At 33.3% G+C, this 15,437-nt stretch overlaps 1 protein-coding gene across 1 annotated transcript in view; it reads left to right on the forward strand.

Annotated features, from left to right (window-relative positions):
- Nucleotides 1-466: 466 nt before the first annotated feature.
- LOC128997209 (uncharacterized) overlaps nt 467-15,437 on the forward strand; it is a 107,922-nt gene continuing 92,951 nt past the window's right edge. The window contains exon 1 of the mRNA XM_054422813.1: nt 467-536. The gene's annotated coding sequence lies outside the window, so the exon portion shown is untranslated. The remainder of the gene's footprint in view (nt 537-15,437) is intronic.

Genomic DNA, 15,437 nt, shown 5'->3' on the forward strand with positions numbered 1-15,437 from the left:
ACACGTTTGTACAAAACTCCATAAAAACCTGATGCTTTTTACTCGGACATTATTTTTTACGCATTGGTTTTTTGGTCTCTGTGTACATCAACACGAAATTGTAAATTCATCCCGGATCTGGGTCTTTAAATTACCAAATTTTTCCCTACACAATTAATGGTTTGTCCCTATTTGGGAAATTCGCTAAAATTGAGTCTTTCATGACAATCTAAGACGGATGCTATTTTCTTCATCCTGTACATTGCCGTGTCTGCCTAAACTCTATTTATATAATTTCCTATTTACAAAACATCCACACACATGCGTGTCCAAGAATCCCTACTTTCACACAATTAAACAAATCCCAATCAAGACAATTTTCCGGCTCTGATGCACGTCTAATGGGGAGTCAGTGAAACTGCATCTGACTTTCAGTTTCATCCAGCGATGGGTGGCAGGCTGCTGCATGGAGGGGGGTTCACACCGCCAGTGTTAGTGTTAGTGTCCGCCCGTGTGTTGTGGTGTGCAGTGCTCTTGTCTGGATAAACAGCTGTTTGGTAAGTCACGCTGTTTTGTTTTTATTTTTAAATTGAAATTAATAATTTATGTATCTTTTGTGTGTAGTGTTTGGTGTACGTTGGAGCTTTTTAAGATTTTTCATTGGTAAATAAGATGTGTAAAATTTAATTATTTCATCCAAAATAGTTTTTTACTTAACTAATTGTGGTTAATTGTTTTGATTCAAATGATAGGGGTGTGAAATAAGTTAGCATTTATAAACACTTTTGAACAGTAAAATATAATTGTAAAATAATAGAACTGTGATTCGAAAGTAGGATCATTCAAACGCAGTAAAAAAGTGAATGTCTTGTATATAGAAGATAGAGTACATACCGATATTTTTAGAGTAGAATTTCAAGACAAAGTACGTGTATGAGTGGAATATTACTGTATTCTGATTAACATAGTGGATATGGTGTGATGTTTGAAATATGTGTTAACGCACTGTAACCGTATAATATGACATTTAAAACATACAAGGATAACTTGATATTAAAGTTTTAATTTAAAAACCAAGGTTGGATATAAGTTTTACTCAATCCAAGTGATATTTAGTAGGCTAAATTTCTTTCATTATTTAAAATGCCACGATTTTGTTCAACACTCAGACAGTAGAAATCTAAACTCCTAAATGGCTGTGTTTTTTGTAAATTAATATGAAGTACAAATAATGAGATAAAGAGCTAGGAGGACCTAGATTGTCGTTATAACCAGTGTAATTTCCAAAAGTGATTAATCATTGTGCATTCGTATTCTACTAGTTTTAATGTACATTTAAACTTATTTTTATCATTAAGATTTTTTTTTTTACTCTTTTATCTAACTAATCATAAGCTGCCAAATATTAATGACATGTAGTAACCATCTTTCTTAGTATACATTATCAAATGTGTTTCATTTTAATATCCGTATAGATTTCCTCCTAGCCTATGGTTATTTAATTTTTTTTATGAGAATAAAGGTTGAAACTAACTTTAATTATGTATTAAAATAAAAATCTCAATAAATTAATGTCTTTCTTAATTTTCGACTGTGTTGCAAGGGTATTTAATATCTTTACTAAGACAGATATATACTTTCAATACGCATTTTAACGGGAATAAGTGCATCTTGTAGTGTAATGTAAGTGTAAAATGGAGTGCTTTACTGGTGTAGTTTTGCTACTGACTAAGATCAGTTGTTTATTTAGCTGGTATGATTAATTAAAAATGCCCAGAACTAAAAACACTTATGTATAGTTTTGAATGATCAACTTCTACTGACTCGTATTGTAATCGAACCTACAGATTAATAAAAAAACTGTATCAGCAAATCTGTCACATACTTTCCCACAACTTGTCAACAACCCTTATAAAAGTTAAGTGGAGGGATTAACTATGATATTTTATGGGGAAAATCACAAAAATTGCAATAAAAAAAATATACAAGCCCCAAAAGTACCAAGTTTCATCAAATCGATTTGCACAATCTAAAGAAATAAACGTTTGTGTAAAAAATACAAAATGATGGTATTATGTTTAACGAAGTGATTTTGAATAGTGTTATACTGTACTTGATTTTCTCGTTATTTTTGCCCATATAATAATTTCCCGGAGTTTAGCTGTTAAATTAAGGGACAAATGTCTATATTGTTTGCTATATTGTTCACTAGCTGGCGTAAAAGAAAAAAAATACAAAAGTTTCACTCCAATATTCTGAAATCACATCGCCATCATCAAATCAAAGTGATAACCTTGATTTAATGACCGACAATGAATGGAATTCATGTTGGATAATATTTACAAGGAAGACACTGCAATTGGAATGCCCAAGGTTAAGGCCTTGTGAAGAACTATGAATGATCGCAACAATATTCAGTTGAGACATCGAAAAACAATTGCGGCGATTGTACAAAACTATCCTTTGTATGATGTCTGCTCCACCTTTTACGTGTTTAATGCAAAATTAAGTCTTCTAACGGTTTTACAAACTGAGTTCTTTAATAACGGACCGTGTGAGTGCGAATTGGATTGTATTCTTGATAATGAAATTACGGAAACAACTATTTATTTTTATAGTTTTGTTTGATGTCTAGATTATCCAAATTAATTATACTCAATCGTTTAAAATAATTATTTAGGAGCGGATTATAGTCACATTTAATTAAAATTAGGTCAAATTAGTTTAATGACAGTTTCATCGTAAGCAAATTAAGTGCACAGTTTTCTTTTTTATAAAAGAATCTCCAACTAAACCATCGTATGCTTAGCTGATATAAGAGAGGAATTTTACCTGTTTATAACCTTTGTATGAATAGAATACTGTAAAGTATGCATCCCACTCACGTGCTAAAATTTTGACAAGTTTGATGATATTTTTTTAACTGAGTCTCAAAAAATGTATGTTTATGAAAAATCTGGTTATTTAACGCCAACTTGGCCATGCTAATTTAAAGGGCAACCTAATTTATTTTCCAACATGTTTGTCCTAACAAGTCTTAATAAACCATTATTAAAATGTTATAGAATGAACTACAAGGCAAAATGGAAGTGGTACACCTTATCAGAGGCTTTTGAAATACGTTGTCTTTGAGTACCGATAAAACTGGATTTAACGAAAACATCAAGAAAAATGAAAATTTTTTCGTTGTCCGGATTGACAATATACGGTTGTGGACGAAGACATGAAGTATTAACAAAACTAAAACAGATTTCAGTAATTTTTTAATAGTGATGTTTTTTTTCAAGACTATTTTCACAGATCATCATTTTTTTACTGTCTGCAATTGAATCAATTACGATTTTTCAAAATCCTTTAAACAACGCACAGAGTTAGAAAATATAAATTTTAATAAAAAGTTATACGTAAAACATTTCTACCACCCAACCTACTACTACAAATTAGGAAAATCCTCATACCTTTCCCACATGATAAGTTTTGTCAGAATTAATTAAAAGAAACAATAATGTAACTTGATTAAGGGACAAATAAGCTAATGCGTTAATGTCAATCGTTTAAGATAAATCCATGATTGATGGGATGTAAGGTATTCATGATAAACCTTCTACTTATAAACCGACTGATTCGGAATTTCAGAGTCCCTTGAATTTATGCGGTTCTCAAAGCTCCACAAAACTGAATCAGTATCAAATTCCAGAGAACTGAAATTGAACCAGAGATAATGAAGACATTCGTGCTGTTGGACACAGTTACTTTTCATACCTGATACTGCAAATGATTCGGTATTCACTGAATTCCACAAATACTTTAGAAAGGACCTGGAGCCCTTTGTACCTGAAACTATCAGCAACTTCTAATTTCAGCAAGTGATTCATTTCACTGACATGCATTCCTAGACAACAATCGGCTTAGGACGAGTTACTTTCGTTTGAACACGTAAGTGATATTTAGACTCCAGTCATGGTTGAATATGACGTTAGAACGTGGGAGCTCTGCCGTGGTGTTTTGAGGAAAATAAATGATCCTGGCTGATGAATCAGCTGAACTTAGTCAGTAAAAAAGCCACACAAATCATTTAACAACATTCTACACACATCCTTCACACGAATTTGGCATAAATACACACCTAGGTGGTGTCCACATCTCATAATGATGATAATAATATTTTTTTTATTATCTCAATAGTTTAACAACCAACCCTAAACTATAAAACAAAATTTGGAAAATCATGACAATCTATGCTCATAATGTATTTAAAACTTAAAGTAAGACAATATAATTATTGTGAATCGGTGGGCTATTCTTCAGTTGACCCATATGGACCAGGCTATTCTATTTGCTACGATCGAACCAGCATCCTGTCAATATGACGATGAGCACTAAAACACTATGCTACCCAGACATCTTTGTTAAAGATAGTTGAAGATAGACAAATTATCTTTGCTGAGCACCAAAACCCTGATGGCCTCAATGTTTTGACTCTGGGGTGGGTTGTTTAACCCCAGGGGTGGTCTGGCGTTTTTCAAACCTGAAGAGCCCCAGAAGCCTGTAAAACTTGAGACCTGATATCCTTATGTCTCCACCTGTCTTTGATAAGAAGCAGGAAGTGTATTTTTAACCTTGGTAAAGAATATTGACTGTATTTTCCCCAATTTCTATATTTTATAAAATTAAAAACCGAGTATTCTACTAAAAACGCGCACAATACAATGGTTCTGAGATCCTAATTGGTTTAGAAACATCAAACGGGTTTACAAGTAAAAAATTACCTACTCTTATTACACCACCTTAAAGAAAGGCCAATAGAGAGAAACAATCCAATATTGATGAAAATATAATAATAATGGTTTAATTTACCTCTGTCAATATGGTCCTTGCGTAGTTTGTCACTACTGCAGTTTCGTGCTCGTGGAGCACATCATCAGGTGAAGGTCACAAAAAGTTAAAACATTTTACTCATTTTTGTGATCTTCACCTGATGATGTGCTCCACGAGCACGAAACTGCAGTAATGACAAACTACGCAAGGACCATATTGACAGAGGTAAATTAAACCATTATTATTGTTGCTGTATGGTCCAGAGGCTACCCATCATGAGATGAAAATATGATTCAGCCTATCCTTCCTTTTTTCCTATCCGTCCACCATTCTTCAGAAATGGACTATTCCTACTGTTATACAGTAGGTGTATAGCACTATTGCTGAAGATGTTTGCCAAAAGCCTGTCCTAAATCTGACACAACTGTGTATAGTGACACAACTGTGTATAGCCATCCAAATTTTAGGAAACCATTAAATTAAAATCAAACTATTTACTTTTACTTTACCCTCTTGGACTATTACCTCTTGTTTATTTTATGTTTCGTTTCCGTCAATGTCTGTAGCATATTTTAAAATTTTCACCAGAAAATCTTAATAAATACTATTTAACCCATTCTACAATTCAAACCATTTACACACTACAAACTAAACAATTGCGCCTTGAAATGCCACATGGTTAGTTAATTCCTCCAAAGACATTTAGCACCTTGAAAGACTTTGATCAATTCGATGATTAGTTATCTTCTGACCCTCATTTTGATCGGATGCACAGTAGTCAAGGTCCATTAGCCTGAAACGTGAGGGATCTCCAAATAAAAGATTGCTTGGATCAAAAGGTTCGTGTTTTTCTCTTCCTCTTGGACCACAATGAGAAGTTTGTCCTTGCTTGATCGTGGGCTCGACACGGATATGTTGAAGATTCTCCAGGAATGTCATTGAACTTATAATAAATTATTACAAAAATATAGGAAACTTTATTTTATTAGGGAATATTTCATATAGTGAATGTGGGTCCGTTAAAATGATAACTTGAGTCAGAATCATCTGGTAAAATGGTGAAGATGAAATGTTGTACAAACGTGTAAACCATGTAATGTGTAAATCATGATCGGTCTGAAACGGTGTTTTATTGGGTACAATTTTCCCCCTTTAATTTCAGATTTAGCACAACTCTTTTTGTAGAGCTAAAAACAAATAATGTTGTATATTTAAGCGTTGTTGTATGTCTATGTCACAGAGAGAATACAACTTTAAAAAATTCCCCGTTTTTTGTCATTTTTTTTAATTTATGAATTTACATGTTTAGTTCCACAAATTTCGCCACCTGTTTTAGGCCAATGTTTGGTTATATATTTGCTCCATAAAATAACTTATCTCCATAATAACGCCAATCCAACCACTTAATGTTGCTGGCCATTCTTGTTTACCCCACATTATCTTTAGATATTTATCCAGTTAATTTATCTCATTTGTCTTCTTAAACCATCTACGTGTAAAAGCACTAAGGATGGTTCAGTTTGGATATGAGTATTGAGTATCCCTCAATTTGTTTGTGTTAAATGTAAGTTATAACTAACTTCAGAACTAAACACATTCATAAATCCACTTTAATTCAAAATCCAAACGAAAACATTTAACGGTAAACACAAGTATTTTAAACATGTGATTTCATGCATTAAGCAACATTATAAAACACTAGCTTTTGTACCCGTGCTTTGCAACGGGAAGAAGGCACAGACAGAATAGAAACATTTTAATCTTTAAATCTGTTGCATAATAGTTACACATCCGCCAACCCTTTAAGAAACAAAATTCAACTTTTATGGCCTTAATAGACACATTTAAGTTATGACTTTTAAATCTGGTACGTAGTGGATACCACCATTTTGGTTTTGATTAATTTTAAACCTTGTGTAGGCTGATTTGAGAAAAACTGACCAAATCTTCAATAAAACTTTGACATACATGATTTACCTTCATCTCCCTTTTTAAATTATTATTGATATTTTAAATTTCAATTTTGAAGTTGCAAAAATACTAATTATTAAATTTAAATGAACATTTGTTTTAATTTCACTCTTCTTTTTAAATCACAAATCCTTCCATCTTCAATTTCTTCACTCACAATAAATCATTAGCAAAACTAAGTCAGCTGTTATAAACTTTAGAAATATTACCGTGCCTTATCAATACAGTCTTTTTAAATATTAAAGAAACTATATCTATGGGTACTATAAAAAATTTCAAACAAATAATTTAGCGTTTAAGACAGCAGACAGATTAATATGATTATCAAAGCATCAAGAACTAAAAAATGTAATAGCAAATACAGTATATGTTTCATTGCGTCTCTGATTCTACTCTACAAAATATCAAAAACCAACTTACTGCATTCACCTCGGGTCGACGAATTGTTACTGTTTTTTTCTAAGAAATTTGAGTTTTACCGAAATTTTACTACACCCTATAGTTTGTTCAAACATTGAAGACGTTTGGGTATGAAACCTTACTCTGCGGGCGAATACAAACTTCATTCAGATTAGCTAGATCTCATCCACAACCACCTTCATTATTGGAACACACTATAGACAACGCACTGTAGTGCCTATGGGAAGCGCAAGTGTTGATTAACCCTAATTGAATGTAGAGCTAGCCGTAGCGTGCTGCAGACCAATTATCCTGTTTTGGCAGCTCGCTGTGGCTTTGTCTCACCTCAGACGTCACCTTTGACCTCACGTGAGGGCAGGATCAAGGGCTTCACCTTGGACTTGTCCTGTCCTCATCCATCAACTGGTTCACTGGACTTTTTTCACTCCTTTAATCACTCTTACAAACCGGTTGGATAAAAGTTTTACTGGTATGTTATTCCATACATACAATAATATATTTACTGTCAATTTGGTCTTATGTAGATTTTTTAAATAGGTTTATTTTATTGTTGGACAGGACTTGTTTCCAAGCCTTTTTTGATGCAGACACTTTTTTTATATATTCAGTCCCAAAGCGTAAAAACACACATTTTATGGATTTTTTGTAACTGTATTTTGGTATCCGTTTCGAAAGGCTTGTACTATTTAAATTTCAACTACACAATTTGATTCAACTAGGTCGTACGTTGTGGCTAGGGGCCACTACCATCAGGACTATTCAAAGCAATATAACCACTAACGTTGATTTTTATTTTCTTATACTTCAAGGAATGGCGTTTAAAAATGTATGGAGATATTTCGCAAGTAGTTTATACATTCGAACTTTACGTATTTTTGCAAGAAAGAAGTAGAAGTTTTAAAGCACATTAACGCGTTCTGCAATAGGTAAGCTAAATTAAATTGAGTAACAATTCAAATTTTATTTATTTCTTAAGTAATTTAGATTAGTCTTTAAAATAAATCACTATAATCACATAATCTTTGTGATATTGTTTGACGATGAAGAATATTATCACGTGTTTAGTATAGGTTAATCTAAACAAAAGTGATTGAAAACTTATTTTCTAATCATTTAATAGGATTTGAGGTTAATAATCAACTCTATTTTACACAATGTTACAAATAACATTCTTCGAAGCCAAAGTGTTCGTCCTTGGTTATTGTTTCAAAGTAGAAAACTCCGACAAAGATTTCGAAATGCGTTGTTGAAAAGTGAAACATTATACTCTAAGTCGAGACAAAGGGGTTTCTTCAACTAAAAGGTCGGGCGTTAACGGTATTCTTGACCAGTTGTAGGATATTTCATACACTTTTGACGTATCTTCAATATTGAATTTCTGACACATCTAGAGCACTCATCTCCATTCATACTTGGCTTAAAATAGTACTTTGTATGGTCGCCATTTCAATGAAAATTCTAAAGTATTTAGCAAAGTAAATAAATATTCACAAGGTAAATAAAATAATATAGTATTCTTTACAACCGATAAGTCTGATCTCAATTTGAACATATTTTAGATTTTCTGTTTAAACTGTTGCTAATAAATGAAAATGCAAATTTCAAAATTTTACTTTTGGTAATGCAAGTTATTCGAAGTCCTTAATCTTCTAGGATAACTGACATTGCTTCAGATTTACACATTGTATAATCAACTTAAATGACATTACTCACCGTAACTTTTAGACACAGGTAGAAATTGACGCCATAATAATTTTCCCATAAACCTCAAAGCCGTCACGATTAAAGCACTACTATTACGACCAGCTTCCCATATCCACTCGGGGACGCCCATTACCCAAAGACAGGAAGCTGCGCGGACAAAAAACTAACCACCAAAACCCATCAAGTCATCAGCCTATCGTCCTTACCGAAGCGGCGTTGGGTTTTTGTAGTCAGGGATGATTAAAGAACGCCGCACTCTATGTGATTACCTGCGATTGTAGGGGGCGTCGAAGGGAAATCGGTAAATCTTGTTTCAACAGAAGACTGCCACTGGATGCCGTAGTTTTTTCCCCTAAGACACTACGCCTGGGTAGTTATACACTATACTTCAGGCTAGAAGGGGTTGCGGTATTATCATTGGATAAAATCAATTGATGATTTGGCGGGATTTGAACCCTGGACCTCAAGGACCTAAGTCCCGTGCTCTACCACTCTCGCTCACTCCCTCGTCCAAGGTACCGCAGTATGACATAGGTAGGAATGGAATTGGAAAGGAACGAAGATGTTTAAGTATAATAATAAATATTAGAATGCGGAAATAAACGTACCTATTGTAATAAATAAACATCAGTAAGGGGAAACTGAAATGGTTATAAGGGGTTTGAAAGGGCTGTAAAGCTTTTTCCGCAGTATAGCAATGAAGGCAGTGTGTAGTAAATGATCAAAATGGCAAACGGAAAAAATGGAATAAAAAAACGTAGCTTTTGAAACTGTAGAAGTGATAAGAAGGCGTATGAAAACAACTCTAAAACACAAAATACTAAAACACAAGTCTAAAACAACTCCCATGCAGTCACGTAAAAAAAGAGAGTCGCAATGGAAAAATGCCAGAATTGAACAGTAGAACAGTACGAAATCGCAAAATAGTCAAAAGATGGGAAGTTAAAATTAAACGTAGCTCGTAACAGGGTTACAAATGTTGTAGTACAAAAAACATAGCCAATGAATTTCGCAGTGTGGCACTGGATTCTAAAAAAGGGGACGAAAAGGGAATGAAGTGATTAAAGGGTATAACGTTAATTAACTCTAGCTTAAGAATCTTAAAAATAATTTTTGTTTGTTTCAGTACATCGATTGGTTTAAATAGAGACTTCCTAAACTGAAAAAGCAGTTTCCATAACGGGTAACAGTATGTTTTGGGTACCATTAAAGCAAACGGGTAGTGGAACCTCGATAACAAGTCATCCTAGGTAACAAGTGTCATTTGCTAATACCCTTGATTTAATATTACCCCTAACTACATGTTATTGCAAACCTCTACAAGAAGTAAATCTTGATCACAAGTCTTACTTGATAACCCCCTGAGATATTTGTAATCGAGGCTCTGCTGTGGGTTTTGAAAATGAAAAAGACAAGTTTTAACAAAATAATACATAACATAATTTGTATATTTTGTTTGAGATAAATTATCCGAATAGCTTATACACTAAGTCAAGCTACTGTGGTTATAGGAATATAAAATAGTGTTGTATTATATAGTTTACTTGTCATTGTAAAGAATTGAACTAATGTAAAAACAGGCTCCCAAGACATCATTGTACTTCAAATCCATCCCCGGGCAAATACATGCGGGATTCAAGTACAAAATGAGAAGTTAATCTGAGCTTTTGGAAAGTGACAACTTGACAGCTTGTTATGTTATCTGTTTGACACAAGACTACAAACGAAGCCTCCAGATCTTATCTGAATGTAATGTTGTTGTTTCGATGTCACTTTCTGTCAGTTTATAACTCTCGTCTTCTACTTTTGTTTTAGAACTGAAAAAGGTTTGTCAAATTTTAATATTATGTGCTATGTTTTGATATAACGGGTTTAAAAATGTATATTAAAATGTTTAATGAACAGCTAACCCTTCAGTCGAATGTTTCAGTACAATCAGATAAAAAAAGAGGGAACCGTTTAAGTATATTGGTTTTAAACTGTCTAGGCTAGCTTGGATGATAAAATTGTAACGATTGGGATAGGTAAACCATTTTTTGTATTGATCAACAATGAAAACTTGGGGTAAATAAGTAGTTTATTCACCTAAAAAATGTTGTACTGTCATATTGTTTGAGTGGTAAAAGGGTATAGCATTATTTGTTTTGCATCAGACAAATGTTTTTAAAATATATAAAAACTCACAATTTTTACACAGGTCAATGAAGCATTTTCTGACTTTTTAATCAGCTGACCTTTATCAGCTGTTTAAAAGAATTTACTACACTCCATGGTTAGTCAGCGATGTTAAATCAATCAATAATAATTACCCTGATTTGATAAATTTCTTTAAATAAATTTACATTTCAGTTTACTGCAATCATGTTACATGGCTACACACACAATAGTGCCGTCAGGCTGCATAGATAAAGTGCGATAGCTCTAGTTAACAAGCAAGATGTAGATTCGCGTGGGTCGAATCTGTTATTTGTCATTATTGTTCAAGGCTTAATGGCAATAATAAATGTTTCCTGCTATCTAACACGTGTTACTACAAGGTTAAAAGTGCTGTGATATGCCGATAGTTATACAGCTTGGCTATGTAGTCAGCGCAAGAGTTCATAAATCTAACGAGCCAATGAGGTCCAAGAGTTCATCTGTGCAAAAAAATGTGGAAGGCATTCTTCCGACTCCGACGGGCTGAACTTAGATAGGTAATTTTTAGGTAAGCCTGGAAAGGCATTCTTTAAAATTCAGTGCCTATAAAAGTTCTTCAAAGTAATCCATTCCAACAAACAGTAGTCGATAAAGAGTTGCTTAGAAATGTAGTAAAGAAAAATGGCTTTAGGAGCCGTGCTTTGGTCTTGAATTAAAAATGATCGGGCTACGTCAAGGTTACAAGGTCATCCGTTTATTACAAAAAACATAGCAGTGGATTGAGACTGGATCAAACTATCCTATTGTTTAATCATTTGTTTTAAATATATTGTCCTAACTAAAGAATCTGCTGACCTTTGTCAATAACAAATCTACACAGATCATCTCCACATTCGCAATTTTCTTGACATTTAAGTTTATAATACACTCACATAGTACAGCACTGTGAGTGTTATTAAGTTTTTAAAGTTATTGCCATAGATTAGGATTTTGTGTGAATTTTAACAAACCTTTGTGTGCATAATGGAGTGGGTTGCTTTGTATACCTTTACTACACAAATTTAATATACCTTTACTGATTCCATTAGGTACTTCATATGCCAGAATTATTCCTTAAAGGCCTAATAATCAAGGAAACTGGGTTTTGAACAATCAAAAGTCTTCTGACTTTTCTATACGATTTTCTTTAAGACATACTCATATATTTTCTTTTGTTGATACCCAAGGCTGTTTTGCGATCTATCAAACCACATAGGTCTAACCAAAATTCCTGTACTCTTGAAGCACTATTTCGCTAGTGAGATTTCTTTCTTCGACCTTTCCTCTTCAGTAGCCACTACGTCCAGTAGCAAGCAGCTTTCTGCTGTTAATAGTTCCCTGGCCACCAGGAATGCTAAGGCATTAGACCAGGCTAGGTTATCAGTGGAGCAGCGTTCCTGCAGCATTTATCGTTCTGTAACTACTGGAATTCTCGCGTCAACCGCTGCCTTCTTGATGACCTTTCGAACCGACAGAACCCTGATACTAACAAGGATTCGCGGTTGGTGTTTGAAAGCAAGTGAACAAATGTATACAGGTGGTTTGAACTAGACTTGCTAAATCTAAACCAGATAGTTAAGCATCTATACCAGATAGTTACTAGATGGTCAATTTTAAAAATGTTTAGTTTTTAGCAAAGTAATTTCAATCTGAGCAAGCGAATTGAGGAGGTTTTTGTGATGGTTTTGTCACTGTCGCACACAGAGAAAGTTCCATTTAATTACAATAAAACTACCACAATTTAACTCGTTTTAATCTTCAAACATAGTTTTAGCCTAAATTTTAAAATTGAGATAGTAACATGAGGGGTGAATGAGGTTTTTTTAATTCCCGCTCAGCTTCTCAAGTCTTTAAATCATGTTGATACCAATTAATTGAAACGTTTTCTTTTATTATTTTTCTTTTAACTTAGTTACTGATCTAGGCCTACCAAAAAAGTTACCTACGTCATTAACAAACCGTAAAATGATATGTTTTTATTACTTTGAGTCCTTATAGTACTTACTCTTGTTCAGACATATTTACTTAAGGACAATTTTTAAATACTAATTTGCTTAAAGCTACGTTACTAAGTAAACAGAAAACCAATTTATCTAAATATTACTTAAATTATTTTTGGAACAATTTCGTATGCTCACTATTAAATACAGTTAAATCCTTAGAAAACTTGTTAATTTATTATTTTTATCTAACACATTTTTTGCCCGTTGTTTTTTTATTAGTTTTTGTGCAATTTTTAGTTTTTAAATATCAACTGTAAGAAAACTGCGTAATGTTTTTAAGACAGCCCCTTTAAATTATGTATTTTTATTTCATTTAATCAGTTGTTCATATTATAGAATTCACCTCAGAAAATACTTTGAACGATTCTAAATAACATGTTATTATATAGTTTTTAACCACATACGGTGATTAAAAACCCAGGATGTACACGAAGTATCTACTATAAAAAGCGATACAGAAATTACTGTATTTAATTCAAGTATAAAAACTAAAATTTATTTGAATCCGCTCTATAATTACAACCGATATACAGTAATCACCGATTAACCGTATCCTATGACAACTGACTCATAACCACGATATTTTATATGAAGCAGGTAATAATTATAACCGGCTGTAACAGGAAACATCGAATTGTAAATATCGTATCCAATCATGTCAGTTGCGATATGTATGGGGAACCGGTTGATGTTGACATATAGAGTTAATAAAATGTGCATTTTATAGCGAGTGAACGAACCTAAGATTGATAATATTTTAGTCACGTGATAGAGACTCGACTATCGCGTGATGGCATCTGGCATCTGGCAAGTGTGGCATAGTGTATGGACTACGGACTGGCAACTGGTAGTATGTACTAGAATGGCAGGATGGTAGACTGGCAAGGTATCAGGAAAGATGGTAGTGCTAGAACTAGTATACTGTAAGGATATCCCAATAGCATCAGGAGTCATATAGGCTAGTACATAAATTTCTAAAAAGATGTTAATCGGACGACTATAGTCGAGTGTCGGATTACTATACGAGTACGGTAAACGCATTTTGGGAAGGTACGATATTTTTGCATTACTACCCTAAACCCTCTAAACTAGCACAATCAAAGTATATTAAACCATTTTAATATGTTTCCACCGACCAGCACTTAATTATAACTTCTCTGGCAGGTTATGTCAATCCATTAGAATATCAGACTACTTATTGTTAAATAGTTTTGTGATTTTATCCTTTGAAATGAGTTTAGGGTCAAATTTGAGTTAACGAATGTTAGAGATTTTATATGCCTAGTCAACATTTATTTGTCAGTTTAGTACCATTTATAAAAGTGCGTTTATGGTACGAAATATTTGTTTTTATGTTGGTAATTTTGACGATATTACACAGTCTGTGCAACGATTAATTTAATTTAATTTTAATTAATTTGTAAATTTTTTCTATTGATAATTTATGATCTGAAATATCTAAAGTTTTTTATGTTATTAGGCTAATCAAAATCAGCTGGTGTACAAAATTATCGTTCAGTATTTAGCCAGTTAAAAACGCTTAGTTGCTGTTTTCAAGTCTATACACAGAAGATGGGAAACTTACTCTGTAGTCTTTGCTGGTAGTTTGGTTAGAAACCTACTCCACGGTCACCCTAGCGTGTTTGGAAGATATTCATAATTTCATAAACAACAAAGTTTATGTTGTACACAATCTGGCGTAACTTTAGAGTCGGCTGGATAAGTGTGATTTTATCCTGTAAAACTTGTACGTAACTTTGTAGTTTTAACTGCGACAAAATAATGAAATGTAATTTGGGTGTGTTGCTAGCCAAGTGGTTAGCGTGTCGGACTTCGGTGCGGGAGGGACGGGTTCAATTCCAGCACTTCCACTAAACATTTATTCTTCATAGAACTCTCGCGAAATGCCACTGTCGTTGAAAAAATGTGATAAAAAGTTAATCTACGGAATTACGTGGTTTCAAGAGATTTAAATAAAATATTGATCAACAGTTATGATGTGTTAGTAAATACATAGAAGAGGTAGTTAGTACCTGGATAGATGGGGTAGTATGTATAAATAGGATGTATAAATATTTTGGGAAATGGATAGGGGAAACGCTGTTTTGTAAGTATATGTTCGTCTCAGTGATTATTTAGGCCTATAGGTAGACGATTTGTAACATATCGTTGGTATGGTACTACATAGTAAAGTTGTGTAACGTAGAATACTGTGGTTACTAGGCATCTTGACAGATTTATTTGTCCAACTTTAGTTTTTGTCTTTACATTTCTTTTATTTATTAACACGCTTAACGCCAGAATCAATAGAGAATCAATAGAATCAATATACTATAGTAGATTATTGTATTTGTATTGATAAGTGTC

The sequence above is a fragment of the Macrosteles quadrilineatus genome, unplaced genomic scaffold, assembly GCF_028750875.1.
Source record: "Macrosteles quadrilineatus isolate MER2022 unplaced genomic scaffold, UCM_ALF_1.0 Scaffold_6__1_contigs__length_79288215, whole genome shotgun sequence".
In the NCBI taxonomy this organism is placed as follows: domain Eukaryota; kingdom Metazoa; phylum Arthropoda; class Insecta; order Hemiptera; family Cicadellidae; genus Macrosteles; species Macrosteles quadrilineatus.